Raw genomic sequence first — 17333 nt, 5'->3', positions numbered from 1 at the left:
CTTCTGCATAGCGCTAGAGAATGCTCATGGCAGCTGTACTTCGGCAAAGCAGGATGAAGTCTGTGTGTAATGCACGCCTGGTTGCATTTTGGAAAGTGAAATGCATGCAGAGCAGAAAAAAAAAATGAGTAGAATGTTTTCCTTTTCAGGGAAAGCAAAGGTATGGTTTTTTCTCATGCTGTGTTAACTAATATGGAGTTATTAATGAGGTATTCACATCTTTAACTTGTTGGTCTAGTGTACATAAGATAAAGCCGATTTTAATTCTATTTTTCTAAATATTTTATTGTTCCATGTGTGTTTTTCATTACTGCTTCATATTCCAAGGCTTTAACTTTATCAAAAGATCCAGTGTCTGCCCAGACAAGCGGTGCTGCTGCTGGTAGATGTATGTTAAAATGAAACGTGCTTTTATTTGTAAAATACATATATAAATTTTACTAAAATGGCGTTTCTTTCCCACCTCACCAGAAATATTAAATCTGACACAAAGGCTGATGTAAGATGTGAGGGAGGTTTTTTTGCTTCGGTGATATTGCAACTGAACATTAAAGTTGGGTTTTGAAGGCACGGGGTCTAATTCTCCTCTCGGTCCCGGAGCTGACTCAATAGGAGTTTTGATTTCATAATTCTGAGTTCAATAAACATCGAGTGAAGCTGAATCCCGTAACACTCTTCTGGATTAACAAATATAATGAATTTCCTACCGTCTGTCAGGATGTGTGTTGTTTGTGGGTAAATGATGAGCCCAGAACTGTTCGTGTCAAGATCCTGTAGGAAGATGATGACAGCTGAGCTGCTAAAGGTACTCAGTATGCTTGGCAAATGGTATGTTGTGAATTGAAGGTTCTACGTGAGCTCTAAAGAAAAATGTGCTCTGTATCAAACAGATTTGGTCTCCAAAGTTCACCTCATTGACCCACGTACTGTATTTCACGTTTTCTTTGTGCTCATGTAGAACTCCAGCAGAAGCCGTTGGTCATTTCAGTGGAACTTATGCTGAGAGCTGGATTTCTCCTTGTGACTAGTTTAGCTATGTTCACATGCAGTGGATGAATCCAGTTATGTGCTAATGACATGTTGAAGAGGAAGATTTGTGCTGGGCCTTTTGTCTCCAGACTGTGTCTCCTGGGAACGTGGTTTGGTTCAGCACTGAGGATTTGAGGAGCTGCTGGGAGAAGCGTGCGAGGTGCAGTCTCAAAGTGAAGACCTGGAGACCATCAGATCTGCCTGAAAGCCAACAGTTGCTCTTCTTAGGTTCTCCATAAATCTCCATACTGTCTCTTTCCAACAGCTGTTCCTCCTTCCGCTGTGGCATATGGTATTGTTAATCATACTTACTGAAAATGTTTAGTTTTAAGAGGAAAACTTTTCATCTTTTACTGCGGTATATGAGGATGAATGTCTCTTTTGCTTTCTACTTTCCCTTTCTCCTTTCCTTCAGGAATTTTGCATTACTATCAGGGGAAGCCACGGTCATATCAACTTACCCCACAATCAGCTGACTTGTGGGATATCATTTCAGTGGAATTTTTATTGTTGCATGATTTCTACAAGTGCTTCTGAGAAATACACTTCTGGTATGAGAAGGAAAATATGTTTGTGTCCTTTTAGCCTCTGCTGCAACTCAGGTTGCCCAGGGCTGCATTGATCTTTTCCTTTGAAGTCTGTACATGGGCTGACGGTGGTGTTGGACCTCCTGAAAAGCTGTGTGTCATCTTCAGTGGTTTGCTGGCATGAAGCTGAAAAATTGAATGAATTTATCCAAACTGAATGAAATTATCCAAACTGTGCTATCAGTGTAAACAGGAAACAGTTGATTGGAGCCAATGGAGCAGCTGACAGAAACCCTATCTGGATACTTTATAGTGGGAGCCCAGCAGTCAATATCTCAGTTGTGCTGTGAGGATGAAGGAGAAAAAAATTGTTTAAGCTCTCTATGATAACATAATTTTCCCATCTTTGAAGGTACTGGAAAGTACAGTGACTAAGTTGCTATCAGGAAACTTCCATTGTGCAATTGTCCTATGAGAGGTTGTACGAAACACTGCAGACCTGAAAGACTCTTCAGAGAATACAAAAATGTGCTTTTTTTTTTTTTTAACCTGCTGAATAATGATGTAGGAACATGTAGCATTTCCTGCATGTTTCTAACACTGCAACTCATCTGAATATTTAATGGTGAATTTCTCCTCTGCACTTTTAAACAGATTTTCAGGTAGGGTAAATGCTTGGGCCACCTCATTTATCACTTCAGGATTTGGATCTCCTAAGTTTGTGTGATTCTGTCAGGTAAAAGATTTTCTGGGCTTTTTTTTGCAGGAGTGTTTGAGGAATGTTGTACTATTTGCTGAAATACTTGAACAACATCTCACTCTGGTGTTTGAAATAGGTGGTTGGTCCCTCATACTCATTTCTTGTATCTCAAGCCCATTCCTAAAAGCAGGAGAAGGAACGAGAAAATTGATCTTTTTTTTTTTTCCCAAAGTAGCCTGTCTTGGTTTCTCATTCTCCTCACGCCCAACATGTCTGCTTGCAGTCTCAGCATTTTCCACAGCACTGGTGTGCATCAAATACCCCTTAGCTTAAAAGATGGGTGTGTTTGATATCAACCTGGAGGACATATAAGAAATTCTAGGTCCAGTAACTATGGCAAACGCAGCCTGTCTTAAGTAATAGATGTGGAAGGAATGGGAGGAAGAATGGGAGATCAAAACAGTATTATCTTCTATGTGAGAATTTCCACTTGGGTCCTATAACCAGCGGGATGACATGTCAGTCTGGGCCACAGTTCAGATAGGAAGCTGTGTTTCCTAATGCTATAAGATACTCTGGACTTAAGTTGAAAGATGAACTTCTGCTTCATTCTGCATCGTTTCAGCTCAGTTTTCTCAAAGTCATTCTACCGTTGACAATGCCGTGGATCTCTGAATTGCAATAAAACAAGAGGAGCAGACATCCTTACCTGAACGCAAGGTCCTGTGGGCATTGAGCACTGTGTACAATTACATCCAAGCAGCAGCAACATACAGGGTGTTTTTGTAGCTTCCCTCGAGCCAGCAACGCAGTGCTAGCAGGAGAAGGGCCATCTGAAGTACATTTTGCAGCTATTTGTTCTCTTAAATAGTTTAAACATAAGCTGCTGCTATCTGTATAAAACATGGTTACATAAAAAGAAGTCTGCTCCTGGAAAACTAATTTGAGTTGTGTTATTACATCCAGAGGAGAGGAAATAATGAGAGAAATGTTTTTTAAAAACACGCATTGGTTAGTCACAGGCACATAATCAGGAGTCTTGGCCTCTTGCCCACAGTTCTGTTTTCACATGGGGTTTTTTTTGCCTTTTTTTCTACTTTTTTTTTGGTAACATTTAGTCTCCCTCCAGGCATACGTAACCTTTTTACACAGAAAAGCAGGCAAGCATCACAGAATCTCTATTGAGGATAGGGAGAAGGAAATCTGGGATAGCAGCTGGTAATGAGTAAAGGCATCTTCCCTTAACCAACAGGAAATCTGATTAGATAGAGAATGTTAAGGATGCTAATAGGAAACAAGCAGCTTTGCTGTTGCCCTTGACAATGGCTTGTTATCTGGGTCCTTAGCAATGGGATGAGTGGCAGAGCTCGTCCTTGGGGTGATGAGGAGGTAGGACACCAAAGCATATTAATGTGGAAGCTTGGCTTTCCTGCCTACCCTGTGTGCACAGTTTTGTCACCAGCAGAAATTCTGGAGCCTTCGTGTTGTCATACTGAATGTCCCTTCAGTGCTTCAAGTGTTATATCACTGCTGATTGTACTGGTACTTGGCACTCTAATTATGTGCTTTTTCTTCCAGACCAAATCAGGCCAATTAACTTGGCTCACTCATTTGATTGTATTAATACATGTGCATTTCTGTGCTTTGAAGAGCAAGAAGGGGGAAGAGAACCTGTATTTTGAATCACTGAGAACTGTGAGAGGTTTTTAACTTCATAAATTGTTCAGAACTGGAAAACACTTAGTATTCCAGGAGAGTAATAGACACGAGCAATGTGAACCATAGGTGCGGCCCACCTCATGTCTGAGATGTTCAGAGCCAGCACGCGTGGCCATGAGACACCGGGAAGGGGTTCAGCATCTGTTGTGAAGGTCTGCCCAGCCATGGATTTAAGCAGGACCAACAGCTGCCTGGAAGGGACACTGTGGTTCACTGGATAAGGAAGGGCTCCTTCCCCTCTCAGTCCTCCTTCAGGGAACGCAAGGCTTTCCCTCTGCCTTGAGTCCTGGCATTGGCAAGAAGAAGCAGCGAGAGATACCTGAAGCTTGTCCAATACTATGGGAAAATAAGCTCTAAATCCTGTCTGGGTACATGTGGAGTTGCTGCAGCTATAGGACCGTATCTGTTGTGAAGGATGATCTAAAAGGAGTGGCACAGACCACAAAAGCCAAAGGTCTGAAGCTGCTGCAGTTGTAATGGCATTTTCTCCCAAAAGAGAAACCAACTTTGGCTCAAGTGATTAAATGATAACCTTCTATTTCAGGGCACTGGGAGGCAGTGGTGACAACAGCACTCTTATTTTCTTCAGACACTGAGTACATAAAGCAGAGCAGCTCAGTTCTGTGAGTGGCTGAGCCCTTTTGCCCTGATCCTCCAAAGCCTTTTAAGCACATGATTAACTTTTACCATATGAGTGAACCCAGAAGAGTCAAAGGGAATGGGACGTGTTTAATAAGCTTACCTGAATACAGCCTGGGCCTGGCTCGGGTTCAGGCTCCAGCAGCACAAATCCAGAGTAATTCCACCGAAATCCAAGATTTACTCAAAATATTTACTTGTCTGCAAATGAGATCAGGTCCCCTTTGTAGAGTTTAATTTGATTTCTTCTTTTCTTATTTCCTTAGTTTATGTGGTCCTTGTTGCTACAGCCACTCATGGCTGAGCATGCTTGTCCTCCCAGCACTCCTGTGAAGAAGGGAAGTTTAATGTTTCCCATTAGAAAGAGGGAGGTGAAGGACTTGATTCTCAAAGCTATTTGGACATCTCATCAGTGTTAGTATCAATAACACTCCTACTGAATCAGCCGAGCATTAAGTACTTAACTTTATCTTCTGAAGAGTTTGGGGTGTGACACTCCTAGCTGTGCAGAGCTGGAAATCTCACATCTCCTTAGATTTACACTTGGAATATGAGTTTTTCATCTTTCTTTTTGGCAGCAGCTCTGCACCAGCAGAGCTGCTTTCAGCCTTCCCTTCCTGCCTTCCTCTCACCTTCTGCTGAACACCAAAACAAGGGATGGGGAGAGGCCATGAGGAGCATCCAGCATGACCAGGTTCCTATGTCAGCTTTTCCCTCACACTGTGTTATACTACTTTTTCCATTCTCTATGCTTTATTTGCTTTTCAACAAGTGCTTGGCTCTGCAGTTAGTCTTTATGCATCCAGCTGTGCGCTGTCTTATAGAAAACACCTCCTTCTAAGGTGGCTTATTTAAAAAATAAGATTGTTATTCTCTGTTTAATGCCATGGGCAGGAGCATCTCACTATTGATAAAACGTCTCTATCAGAAGAGGTGAAGATAAAATAGAAGGAATAGAGGTAGCCCAGGCAGCATCTCTCTGCTAGAAGTAGAATTTCATACTTAGATGTGCCACTGCTTTTCCTGGTCTGCCCTGCAGGTCTGTAGCTCACAGAGGGGGAGTCCAGCTGGTGCTCAACATCAGTGGGCTGGTGCTCACCCTGTGTCGGAGAGGTCTGTATAAGTAATGGCATTAGGAGCAGCATTAGTGCTTTCATTTCAAGACTGGATTTTAATCCTCAAACTGGAGCTGGCATTGTTGCTGAGCAGAACCTAGAGAGAGTTCTTACCTGCCTGTGTGCTCTGAGAGGCAAATGTTTTGTCGGTGACATTTGCTATTTTGCTCTCATCTCAGAATTAATATTCATTATGGAGACAGTATCTGACACTTAGCATATCCAAAGAAGGATATTTAGACCAAATGAGTCACATGGATGCACCTTTCTCATCCTGTCTTTCAAAGGACTCTGAGAGCTTCAAAGAACGCTCCTTGTATGGAGGTAGGCCTTTGTCTTGCTATTTTTTCCCTCCATGATTCTCCTGAGGAAGCATCAGACTTCGCTCTTCAAACTGTCCTCATTTTGAAGCAGATGATGTAGATCTTTATTAATAATAAAGGTTCTTCTTTGTACCTTGTTCAACTACACGGTCCATCATAATTATTGTACGACTCTTCATCAGAGGTAATGTCAGTAGTATTTAAATATTGACCTTTGGATTGAGAGTGCACCAATTCCTCATGCTGTTCTAGGTTAGAACAGCTCCAGAAACAAATTGTTGTGAAACTTTTTAGCTGCTACTGTAAAGTTTGTTCCTTTCCCAAGATAGTAATTTACAAAACCATTTAGGCACGGTGCAGGAGAGCAAACTATGGAGATCCCTTAGCTGCTGTCCCACATCTATGCAGCCCAGTGCATCGCTGTGCAAGGGTTATAATTGTTTCAGCAAAAGCTAGCTTGAGTTCTTCACAGTGTTATGCTGCAGCTTTTGGTTTCAGGATTAGCTCAGCTGATACCTAACTCAGCGCTTTCTGCTTTGTTCTGTTGGCTGTCTGAACCTTTGGTAACTGTTAACTCTGAATGAACAGAAGTGAAGGCAAAGCAAATGTCAGGATTCATCAGAAAGTCTTTACAGACTCCTCATCTCTAGGACTGTCAGGAAAAGACAAGTTGTATGTTAGCACTAAGATTGCTATACTTAATTCTGCACATCCCAGGGGGATAGAGGTCCACTTCGAAGGATGTCCATAAAGAAGGTGAGTTTAGGGTATGCAGTGACACAGAGTAGGTGTAGACATGAGCTCACTAGTTGACACGAAGAGGGGCAAAATAGCTTTGTTAATGCCTTTACACATTCACTAGAAGGTAAGGAGATTAGGTCCTTTTCTAAACTGAGTTATTGCACATTGTATATTTGTCCTCCATATCAATAATGAAACGTTCCTAGAGCTCAGTACAAGACAGTCCTTCAACGCTGGCACTTAGACACTTGCTGGGGTCCAGTTTGAGTGCTCTCAAGAACACTGAAGAGGTCCTCTGGTGCAGCAACGTTGGATGTGAATGCTAGTTGCATCAACGTGTTTCTCCTGAATGCAAACAGGTTTCCTTTGCCTGCTCATTTCTGCCTGCCTGGCAAGCTTTGTGCCCAACTGAGAGGCCCACGTCCTTCATGTCTTTGTGCTTTTGGGGAAGTCTGCCTTCTTGGAAATATACTCACTTCAAACTCAGTCTGATCTTCATGTGCTACGTATTGATTCAAATATATGGTGAGCCTGCAGTGTGGAGTAGTGTTCTTTTATGATCGTATAAGCAGATAACTTTTTGTCTCTATTTATTTTATTTTTCTTCATTTTTAAGTGCTTTGACCTGCAAAGCTGAAGAAACTACAGTTGTTCTTCCCAATCATCAGTGAGCACAACAGAGGTCCAAAGATTGCAGAAGGCCAGAGTTTTTCTGGAATGCTTATGTAAAACTGCTGACTGCTTTTGCAGTAGTTTGGGGGAAATCAGTTCTCAGAATCCTTCAAATTCCTTTTTTTTTTTTTTTTTTTCCCCCTGGTATCTATCTACAAAGGTTTCCTGCTGTGTGCAAATTCTTTGATTTCCTTATATATTAGTTAAGAAAAAAAAAAAAAAAACATTTCCAGGATGGTGCAAAATATTTGCATATTTCTTTTAAGCCAATCCTTGTCCTCCAGGACAGAAAGGTGTACTATCAAGCACGACCCGTTCAGGAAGACTGAGCGGGTGATTGCTGAGTATTGATCCCAGTGTGCTTGTTTGTTTTTCTCTGCCTTGTGCTTGGAAACAGCGAGGCAGATAGATCTTTCTTTATGAAAGGCTGAGATTATGGACAAGGTTGGTTAAGCCCTAAAGATTACAAGAGATGTAAACGTCTGACCTACAGATGTATAATCAGGACGTGCTTTTATATCCTTTTGAAGTGACATGATGTTCCTTGAACTCAGTGAGCACATTTTGGAAACATGAAGAAGTCCTTTCTCAGGTGTCTTGGATGCTCCTGATCCAAAGTTAGCTGTATGTCATGTGTTTCAGGTAAACAAAATAATTCTTGCAGTATGGATTGAGCAAGGCAAAACATGAAGAATATAAACAACTTACTGATACTGCACACGAAGTCTTTAGGAGCCAGCTGTCCTTCCCAGTTGACATATCCACATTATGCAGCAGTCCCTTCTACAACGGTTGTTGTTTCACCTATGTTATTTGTCACTATTCTAAATAAGTTTTTCACATTTAGCTAGAATAGAGTTTAGCTAGAATAAAAGTCAATGCCCTCTCTTTATGTTTGTGCCAAAATGATTAAACTAGATTCTAATTTCTTTTGTGTGTCTCTTGACATGGAGAAGTTATAGTGCATGGGTTGGTAGGTGGACATAATTACAGAAAGAGCTAAGCATGTTGATTATTTGGCTGAAGCCCAATACAGAAAACAAATGAAGTAGCCCAACACTGCTTTCTCTTAATTGCTCTGATTGAGGTCTGGTTTCCTAACAAATATTTTTTAAATAACAACTTAACCTTCTTCCTTATGCTTGGTTTTCCTTCAAGATACAGTACTCCATTCTCAGATTTTCTTTCTTTGCATTACGTGGAAGAGGCACTTTTAATTCTTCAGCTGTGGTCCTTGCAACCTTTATGAGAAGGTTAGAGGCTTAACTGGCCCTAGAGCTTCTCATCATTAGAGAGTGAAACCAAGGGGCTTACTGTGGGAGGGTGAAAAAGTATCTGTGTTTCTGAACCAGCAGAACTTACCCCATACAGCAAGCTGGTAATTTAGCATCCACTGAAGATGTTTCAATAAATTGTCATGAAAATCCTCGGGGCATGCAGGGACCAGTGAACTGCTGGCTGCTGACTTTGGAAATAGAGCTGTTTTCCTTCAAATTCCCTGCCTGTCTTCATGGAAACATCTTTTCACCAATGCTTTACCAACTTTTTAGTGTTGGGAAGACAGATGGGACTGCAGAACAGGTCAACTGTGAAGACCATCTTCAGGACAAGAATCTGGGATGAAGTAAATGCTATGCTAAGTTTTGAATCTTTTGATGAAGACAGCATAAAGCATATTTGTGGTGACTGTCGGTCCTGCCTTTCCTCTGTGCAGTCAAATGACTTTTTATTTCTGCTACTGCTGGTACCAAATTTGACAATATCAAGAGTAGTTACAAATGTAAGGTTTATTTTACTTGTGCGCTTTTGCTTGAGTGGTTCCTGCTCCCATTTCTCTTGCTCAGCAAGTCCAGTTTGTTTGAGTTGGTAGTTGAGGACTGTTTTGCTCTTTAGCTGTTCTTCCTCTGGTGAGTATGATCTCTCTCATGTCAGAGGAGTGGCAGAGCTGACATCAAATGTAGCTCGTGTCTTTCAATTTTTGTTAATAGAAAATTCTTAACCTGCTCATAGTCAGTGTATTCCCTTATAATGATGAGCTATCAATGCTAACCCAGTAGAGTTTATGTGTATATAAGTTTAGATTAAATACACTCTAAAAACAGAAGCAAAAATTTGAATGGGTCTTTATTGGCCGAATGCAAGTAAGTAGTTTCTTCAATCATTTATGTATTAAATGAATGTAAAAATGGTGAGACATTTTGCTGGTCTTTATACTACTAACAAAGTAATGTTCTTAAGAAATTATATTAACTGAAATAATTCATTTGATAATACACGCAGTAGAATGGACAGTCCCTATGACACTGGCCATGGATAAAAAAAACATGTTGCTAGTTACATCAAAGTTCAAGTCAAAACAAACTTTCCTTTGATGTTGAAGAACTTTTTTTTTATGATATGCAGTTGCCACTAAAGTGGAAGTTATATATTCTCTTAAGTTCAGATGGATGTTCTACTTGAAGAGTTCTGTTGTCCCTTGATAGTTTTCCTGCAAATAGCGCACAAGGAGGTTATGTAAAATCACTTGTCTACTGGGTTGTTGAGCAAGCTGCTTTCAAGGCATGCTGATTAGCCCTGAGTCACCTGAGGAGGGCTAAACAGATCACCATAAGGTTCTCAAGTTAATGTGGACTGCTCTTTTTAAGGTGATAACCTCCTAAACAGAAATTAGCAGGTTGTTTTAAAGATTTATCTTGGATGCTTCTTTGGCACTCACATATATACTTTCCTAAGGATGCTCTTTTTGTGTGTAAATAGTACTTTTCTCAAATTCAGAATGCAGGAGAACGTTCTGTAGGACACGATGGCAGTGGGTGCTCATCTTGTGAAGGCTGGTACCATCGGGAACCCTGAGAACTCTGATGAGTTGATAGGTCATTTCTGCTAAACACACTTTTTAATTTAAAGCAAGTTGCAAAAAAAAAAGAGGGAAAAAAATGGAGGAGAGATTGGGATGGCAAATTATGGAAGGAGAATGAATGTAAAGAAGACTCTTCTGGATGGAAACGTGAAAGTAAGTGAAAGGACAAAGACAAGACAGAGATCTCTACAGAAAGAAAAAAGAATTAGTTAAGCAGCTGTAACTTTGTTTTGAATAACATTATGTTTATTATGTCAACATTACCAGAAAAAAACAATCTGCTCCTCTTGGGTTGTTTGGCATCACGCTGAGAAGATCCAACCACGTGGACCAGCCAGCCAGCAGCACAGGGCACAGCAGCTTCTCCTCTAACTCCACGTTCACAGCTCTGTGCATACTACTATGCTTATGGGATGATTTGTTCATCTAAACAGCGGATCCTAACCACACAAGTATTTTTCCACGCCCTCAAGCTCAAGAAAATTAACGTCAGTTCGAGAAAATGAGTGAAGTACCTTGACTTCTGAAGAATGCCTCCAGCTTACATCTGATCAGGTTTGCTCATGGATGGACTCTTTAATTAGCACACGTAAATGACAGAATTTTTTGTCCAAGAGGCTACCTGGGGAAAACCAGAGTAGCACTTGAATGGTTTTTTCCTGATATAGTCCTTTCTATAGGAGATTTTGTACTGCCTCAACAGCATTGAAAAGGTGCCTTTTAAAAACTAATGTCTCAAAAGGACATCTATAAAAAAAAAAATCCCCAGCACTCCTGCCAGGTTTTTTTTTCAATGGCACTTTTTTTTCTTCTTCTTCTTCTTTTTTAATTTTATTGACAACTTTTAAAGTCATCTTGTTGAGATGGATGCTGGCCTACATTTTTCATCATAAGTCCTTGGCCAGATTCTTATTTATGGATAAGATTGGAATTCAGTCAACCTGGGATGGATGCAGGGAGAGTGGTAGTTGGCTTCAGGTCAATTTATCGTCCAAGTTCTGCAATACATCCCCAGAGCTTTCACCACATACATTTGAAAGGCAGTAGTGACTGAGCTTGGTGTTGCAGGGGAGTTCTATATTTAGTCCTGCTCTCTTGCAAGGAGCTGTTTCCTGTTCAGGTGCCAAACTCCCTACCTCTGTTAATTTTTTTTCCCCCTAGCAATCTTTCTGTATATCCTGTGTTTCATCAGTCATTCTGTTTCCCTCCAAGTCAATATCTGAGCTCAGTCTATTCTTGCTCTATGAAGTCCATCTTCTCTTTGTTTAGTGCTAGGGAAAGAAAAGGGAGGCAAAAGGAAGCCTCAGGAAAGAGCATACAGTAAAATGTTGTCAGCTTAGAAAGAAAACTTTAGTGAAAATGTTCAGTTGTACTGCTGTGCTTCAGGATGGGACTTGGAAGGATCAAGACTGGCTCTTGCAGTTGATAGAACAAATTCATGGATAGTTTACAGCTTCTTTATGGTCTTTAAAGATCTAGTGGTGACAATGTAGATTATGGGATAGCTGATGTCTGATTTCTCTATCACTGTAGTAACAGAACTGGTTATTTGCTATTAATATAACTTGTTCAGATTGGCATTGCCTCATTTGAAGTCAGCGAATCTGGAAGCTGTGAATCAAAAGGAATGCAGGTATTAACTGAGGACCTGACTCCCAGTGTTTTCTTCTAACTTCCTAAGAGACTTAACTACTCAAGGTTGGTTTTATTTGTGGTGCTGCCAGAAGTTCTAGGAATCCTCTGATACTCCATTAAGCTTAGCTGCAGTGAAGGTCCTATAAAGAACAAGTGATAATGGCTTTGCTTGCTTTAGTTACTCCAAAAAGCACTTCTTCTCAGCAGTCTATTAAAAACAAGTGAGAGGAGAGGAAGAGGAAATCCATATGCTCAAAATGGAGAGATCTTATCCAAAGATTTGTCTTCTGCAGCTTCTGAGGGAGTTTGTAACTTGAACCTTGAAGACTTATGAAGAAACTTTCATAAAATGCTTTTTTTTTTTTAATTAAAATTTTTTAATTAAAAAAAGAAATATGGAAATATGGTTCACCAAAAGAAGGGGATGTTACTGTGTAAATGTGCCATGTAATTGCATGGATCACATTTCATTAGAAACTTTGCCTTGAATGAATTGATTACTTCCATTTGGAGTCTCAATTCAGCTAAGAAAGTAATTTCTACATTTTTCTTTTTATTCCTAAAGGCTCAGCTTTCCAGTTTTGATACATAAAGAGCTGAAAATAGTTACAAACTTGAGAGAACCTAAATCTAAATTGGTGTTAAAATCTATGTTCCTAAATGGCTTCTGGATATGAGATGAAGTTGAGTTGTGCAGTTTCTCTCTTAATGACCTCTACTGGTTGTACTTCCTGAGCTTCTCTCTGCTGAGGAGATGCAGCTTAGGGGTCATGCAGTGGGGAGGGCAGCTGAGTGCAGCCATCACTAATATTTAATGCTTGAGAAACTGTGAGAGTAGGTCAGTGCTGCTTCTGTTACCATGTGAAAGTGTCCTGAGCAGTTGCAGGAATCTTCAGTGGAGTCTTCCCAGGCAGATTTTTTTGTTGTTTATAGAAATGTCTCTCATTTTAAGGCATCTCATCCTCTACTTTCTGTAATAACCAAACTCTAAGCCAAGCAGGAAAAATATCCTACTCTTCCAAAACAGTTTTCTTGTTACTTCTGCATAGGAGGACTCCATCCATTTTCTTTTTGGAAAAAAAGAAAAAAAGAAAAAAAAGTAACAACAACAAACATGTATTGTATTAGCAGTTCATGCAAAGTCCACATTTTTTAATCCCATCTACCCAAAGATATAGCTTTCCATGGGTTGAAAAGGACTTTCCTTGGACGAAAATAAATATTCTTTTTTATTTCTTTAAAAAAAAAAAAAAAATGACTGGAGACAGAATGTGAAAACCAGTGAATTTTCTTGGCCTCTTTTACTGCTCATCTCATTTGAAAAGATGCCCAAACTGTGTTCCCATGTCCACATTCAGTCAGTAAGTTCAAGTTATATTGCATATGAACAAATATGGGTAAAGATCTCTAGCCTCATTTACTCATATCTATACAGAGAACATTCACTCTGATAGAATAGTATTTGGCAGAGAGAATGGCATTAATTTAAAATTAGTAAGTTCAAACTATGAATGAAGGTATTAATGGCTAAGAAATTGAAGTACATCAGAAAATGAGAGTGTAATTCCTTGTCTTTTACACGGATCATATTTTTAACCCCTTGGATGTCAGGAGTTCATGGCCTGGAAGTTGAAAGATTAACCAAGAGAAGCACTGGGAAATGTCCCCTTCACGGAGAAGAGGCTGTTGTGCTTGCTGACTGCCACTGGCATGGATTCAGCTTAAAAAGATTCAATGATTATTGACCAGGTAGGATACCCTGCAACAGTAATTGCTGTATTCCCAGAGCACTGTATTTCCACTTAAGGATGAGATTTCATTAAGGTAATAGGTTTGGTTCTTATTTGTGCTAGATCATTGACACCTTTCAGTGGTTGGAAGGAGCCTTTCAGTGACCTTAAATTATTGTTTTATGAATGTTAAATTGCCTTTTAGTTTCCTTTGCACCAAGGGCAAATAGAAGCCAGGTGTAACTGGGCTGCATACTTCCTTAATAATTAACAAATACGTGAAATGGCTTAAGACAGTCTGGAGATTTTATTTCTTTTCCTGTAGCCTCTGTTCTATAATTAAGTCTATTAGTGTTGAATAAAGGGAGAGCCAGAAGTCTGCACTTCTTTCTTACCATGAATGAAGGAATAGCAGTGCAGAGACCAGATTAGATTCTGCACTGTATGTCAAATTGTTCTTTGCGGCAAAACTACTCGATGAGGACAATTAATGCAGAGGTGTTGTGACTGGGTGTAAAAAGTGCTGAATAGTGTCATGTTTCTAATAAATGCTGTGGGTTCACATCTCCTATTAAGCAGCGGGAGCTGGGGATTTAACAAGGGAAAAAAAGATCTTTCCGTGCCTGAATTGTGTATGAACTGAGCAGCATTCTGCATAGGAGAGTATTACAGCAGGAAGCTCGGAGCTCACCTCACCCACAAAGCACTGTAGTAAGTTTCCTCTTGGACTTCAAGCCTGGGAAGATTAGATCTTTTTGGATTGTGAGTGGGCTGACTCAGAGTGGAAGTGACATTAGATCATCTGAATAATGGAGGCCACAGAGTCTATTCCAGACTATAGTATTAAGCACAGCTCTTTGACTCAAATATATCTCTTTGAAAGACGTCTCATCTTTGAGAAGCAAGAGATTAAAATCCTTTTTTTTTTCTATTAGTAATTTGCTAATAACCTTTCAAAATAAATGTTCCTTGGACATAGAATTAAGCGGGATGCAGCTTGAAGAACTTATATATATTGCATTAAAACATCTTTTCCTGGTGATATATTTTCCTCTCAAAAGAAATTGCTCTGAAACATGATTGCAACCATTGACGCTAATCATTAAATTTCATATGTCTTTACCTGTATTTTAATTCTGTTTACTAAACAGGCAAAGTTTTGAAGTATTTGAAGAAACTCATACAGATTTTATTAGAATATAGCTAGGTAGCATTGCATGTGAATGGAAAATTGTGTTGAGTTCTGTAGAGAACCCCAACTACATTTGCTTCAGCTGCAGAGCACTTGTCCTGGGGCAGCTTCACCATGGGGAAGTGGAGTGCCATCCACGGGGAGGGGTGCAGCCTTTGGGCCGCTTCCAGCAATGCGTCTATCAGTCCAAGCCTCATGGTAGTTTTTTTAAATAAAACTTATTCCAGAGGCATCTGAGACCCAGTAGGAAATGATTTCCAGCCCGTTAATGAGCCTGCATTTGGGAAATTGGTGTCAGTGGACTCATTCACTTTGCTGCAGAGGTCTCCTGACAGGACCAAGGCAGAAGGAAATGCTTGAGGGATGGCATGTTAGTGAATGTCCTCTCATGCTGAGGTCTCTTCCAAGAGGAAGACACAGACACACATCCTCCAGTCAGGACTGAAGTGTTTTTTGGGAACTGAAGGACTGAAAGAAACAAAGCTGTTCTCTCCTGGAACAAAGCCATTCTTAAATTTGATTTTAACTGTGTGTCATTTTTTATTTCTCATTTTCCCTTCTCCTCCATTTTAAAAGTAGATAAATACAGTGGAGGGAATTCAGCGCTCTGAAAATGTTCCTGTAAGCACTAGGGTCAGAGAGATGAGGCATGGGCAGGCTTTCCCTAGCTGATTCCCAAACCTGTGCATTATATATCAAATAAATTGAGAACAATCCCCTTTTCAAGGTCATAATTGTTCTCAGTGATTACAGACCACCGTGTGTATGGGGAATATTGTCAGAATACTGTGGCCCTCAAAAACCTCCAGTAGGTTTACCCACACAAGGCATTTCTTATCTCTTCCAAGCCTTCTGTCTTGGTATCCCCCTCCGCACATCTCTGGCATGCGAAGAAGACTCAGCCTTTGCTGTGCTTGTATTTCCCCAAGAGACTGAAGCAACCAAATTGCATTTGGATCAGGGTTATGCAGGATGAGGAGGTGGGGAGAGTCGAGGAAAGAGGCCACGTATGGTTCAGATTTAATGGCGTGGTGAATTAGGAGTAACTAATTGGAGTGGTGTAATTAATGAGAGTTAATCAAAGCAGGGAAATGTGCATATTTACTGCAGGGTTGTGAGTGTTTTGTTATCAAATAAAATTCAGATGCTGGCAAATTCTAAGATGATTGACAATTTATGTTAAAATTACTCAGATTTGAAACCCCATCCCCTCTATTTGCAACAAATTGAAGTGTAAGAAATTGGCACAAATGAACACATAGCTACAAGGCAAAGGGAATGCCGTACAACTAGTGAACAAGTAAGGGAATTGCCTATTAAATTCATTTTAACAGAGGAAACTGTTAAGTCAGGGATCCTAGAGCACCTGCACACGTGGTGATTTATATAATCATGTAAAATACTGACCACTGGAAACCTTTAGCTATGAGCAGACAGCAGAGTTGGAGAAATATGCATTAACTGTTGCGTTGAACCGATTGAAGAGTGATCAGAAATAAATACAAGGTGTTACTTGAGCCGTTTTGCATGATTCACATTTGGACACAATGGCTTTTTGTCATGTAAAAATGTCTTGATTAATCATATGGAAAAGTAGGCTTTAGTTTTACAAATGGTACTGAGTGGAGAGTCAAGTAGATAATGAGAAACAATTTAATCTGATACAAGAGGAGGATTAATTTGAGTACCTGGGTTGTAATAGGGCAGCACAGCTCAATGCAGATAAATGAAAGATAATAAGCTTAGGATTCTTTAGGAGTAAAGAATTCATAATAAATGACTACTCAGTGAGATGCTGCAGCAAGCTGACTCAGGGAAAAAATAAAAAGAAGTTACTTGAGAAAACTTGCCTACTCAGCAGCAAAGGCGAAGGCAGGAAATGGGCTGTCAGGCTGCTGCTGCTGAAGGGGAATAGCAGAAGGCTTCCATCTTTGTGGTAGCACTCACCAGCATGGTGTCATGCTGTGGGAATGGGGTGATGTGGGTATGGCACGGCTCAGTGTTGCGGTGGGTGTAGGCAAGTTGTGTGTCCAGCCCTGGAGGATGGCTCTGTGCATGGGGCTTTCAGCTTGCCCCCGTAAATACGCACTCTGCCCTTCCCAAAGGAGCAAAGAAGGGAGCTGCTGAGATGTGACAAGGCCTGGGCGTCCTTTATTTCTGTGGATCTCAGTGCACACATCAGTTTGAATACATGAATGCCCAAGCAGGTTTGCTTATACCCTCTTTTTCTGCTAATTACATTTTTATGGCTTTAGAATTCCAAAGCAAACTTTATTTTTATAAAGCCTTGTGCATGTGTAATGAGAGCCTTGACATGAAAGCTTTCTCCATCCACAGGTACCTTGGGAATCCAGAGAGTGTAGGAGCCCTGCTGCTCTAGGAGACACTATTCAATTATGCATCTTTTCGTCATGATCTTCTAAATCACAGTAACCCAGAACGAGTTTAACA

General features: G+C 40.4%; 1 protein-coding gene across 5 annotated transcripts in view; it reads left to right on the top strand.

The window, feature by feature from the left end:
* FGF13 (fibroblast growth factor 13) overlaps positions 1-17333 on the top strand; it is a 272223-nt gene that overhangs the window by 167753 nt on the left and 87137 nt on the right. The window lies entirely within an intron of this gene.

Source organism: Gallus gallus, chromosome 4 (genome assembly GCF_016699485.2).
Source record: "Gallus gallus isolate bGalGal1 chromosome 4, bGalGal1.mat.broiler.GRCg7b, whole genome shotgun sequence".
In the NCBI taxonomy this organism is placed as follows: Eukaryota; Metazoa; Chordata; class Aves; order Galliformes; family Phasianidae; genus Gallus; species Gallus gallus.
This window is presented reverse-complemented; position numbering and strand designations above follow the sequence as displayed.